The sequence below is a fragment of the Crocuta crocuta genome, unplaced genomic scaffold (genome assembly GCF_008692635.1).
Source record: "Crocuta crocuta isolate KB4526 unplaced genomic scaffold, BGI_CrCroc_1.0 scaffold394, whole genome shotgun sequence".
In the NCBI taxonomy this organism is placed as follows: Eukaryota; Metazoa; Chordata; class Mammalia; order Carnivora; family Hyaenidae; genus Crocuta; species Crocuta crocuta.
In genome coordinates, this window is record NW_027531920.1 from 555,658 (window position 1) to 557,965 (window position 2,308).

The following is a 2,308-nucleotide window of genomic DNA, read 5'->3' on the forward strand; positions in this document are numbered from 1 at the left end:
AACCAAACATCATAGAAACAAAACTGTAGGCCCACCTATGCCAGCAAAGGCCAAGCAGAAATCCAGAGTTTTACTCTCACCAGACTCCCCCAACACTCTCTGGGTTGGTGTCAGAAAAGCCTGGGGGAACCTTTCTGCTCAGGTCATGATCTTGCAGTTCGTGAGTTCAAGCCCTGCATCGGGCTCCGTGCTGGCAGTGCAGAGTCCGCTTAGGATTCTCTCCTTTTCCCTTTCTCTGACCCTTCCCCACTCACTCTCGCTCTCTCTCTAAAATAAATAAATAAACTAAAAAGAAAAAGCAAAAGCTGATTAGGGAGCCTGGATTTCCATTCCCACAGGGTAACATGGCTTCCTCTCCCTGTTGGCTGATATTGGACTGTCAGAGGAGGCCTAGAGGAGAGTCAGGACTTTTAACGGCTATGCTCCGTCTCCTTCCCTGCCCCTCCACTTCCCTACCATCCTTGCCCCTACCTGTACCCCCGACCCATGGTCAGTGGAAGCCACATGGGGAGCAGGAAAGAGGCACTTCAATCCCTCCCAGCCACAGAGGTGTCAGTGGAGGTCTGGTGGGGAGCTGGAACTCCCAATCCTACCCAGCAGCAAGGACTCTGCCTCAAGTGTCAACTGATGCCAATGGGGGAACTTGAACTTCTATCCCTACCTGATAGGAACCGGGCAGCAGCCCCTTCCACTGATGGCAACAGGGTCAGAAAAGCCTACTAAAAACAAGATTTAAATAATCTGGAGTCTCATAACATAATATCCAAAAATATGTATGATGCAATAAAAAATTCACTCATCATACCAGGGACCAGGACACCCTTGTCTTGAATGAGAAATAATCCACAGATGTCAACACCAAGATGACAGAGAGCCTTCAATGATCTGACAAGAATTCTGAAGTGGCCAACATAAAAAACGCTTCAATGATCAATTACAAAGAAGGATGAAACATTGTTTTAAAAGACAGTCTTGGCAAAGAAATAGGAGATATAATGAATAATCACATAGAAATTTTTAGAATCAAAGAATACAGTAACCAAACTAAAAACTCAGTGGATGGGCTTATCAGCAGGATGGAGAGGACAGAGGAAAGAGTCAGTGAACCTGAAAATAGAACATTAGAAATTACCCAATCTGAACAACAGTAGGAAAATAGAATTAAAAAAAAAAAAAATGAACAGCACCTCAGAGACATGTGGTGACTATACCAAAAGACCTAACATTTGTGTCATCGGAGTTCCAGAATGAGAAGAGAAAGCAGGTGGGGCTGAAAAAGCCCTCCAGAAATAATGGCTGGAAATTTCCCAAATTTGGGAAAGACAGAAGCCTACAAATTCAAAAAGCTGCAAAAGGCCAAACAGGATAAACTCAAAGAAACCCATGCCAAAATACATCATGATTAAACTTTTGAAAACAAGACAAAGAGAAAAATCTTGAAAACAGCAAGAGAAACCACACCTTACCTACCGACGGAGGAAAAACAATTCAAATGTCAGTGGATTTCTCATCAGAAACCACGAAGGCCAGAAGGAAGTTGCACAACATATTTCAAGTGTTAAAAGAAGAGAGCTGTCAACGTGGAATGCTTTTACCTAGTAAAAATATCCTTTGGAAATGAGGGGGGAATCAAGATACCCTCAGACAAAAGAAAGCTAAGAGACTATATCACCAGCAGACCCACCCTCAAAGTATGGTTAAAGACAGTTCTCAAAACAGAAAGAGAATGATAAGAGAAGAAATCTTGGAACATCAGGAAAGAAATAATTGAATGAGTAAAAATGGAAGTACACACAATAGACTTTCTTTCTCTTAAGTTGTCTGAATTATGTTTGATAGTGGAAGCAATCCATATAACATTGTCTGATGTGGGGCTCAATATATGTAGAAGACATACTTAAGACAACTATACAATGCTATGCTATAAGTGGGACACAGCAAAGGTGTTTAAAGGGAGGTAAGGTTTCTAAATTTCCCTCAGCCTGATAAAATGGTGACAGGTTGATCTCTGTGGTGACAAAATAATTCTGTATCTTTGTTATCGCGATTGTTACAGGAATCTCCACATGTGGTAAAATGGCATAGAACTCTACACGCATTGTCCTGATGTCATTTTCCTAGTTTTGATATTGTACTATAATTATGTAAGGTGTAATCATTGAGGGAAACTGGGTGAAGGGTACATGGACCTTCTCTGGACTATCTATGCAACTTCCTTGTAAATCTGTAATTATTTCAAAATAATAAATTTTTTTTAAAGATGTGGCCATTCTAGATTAAAAGAGTTTAAAGACACAAACACAATTTG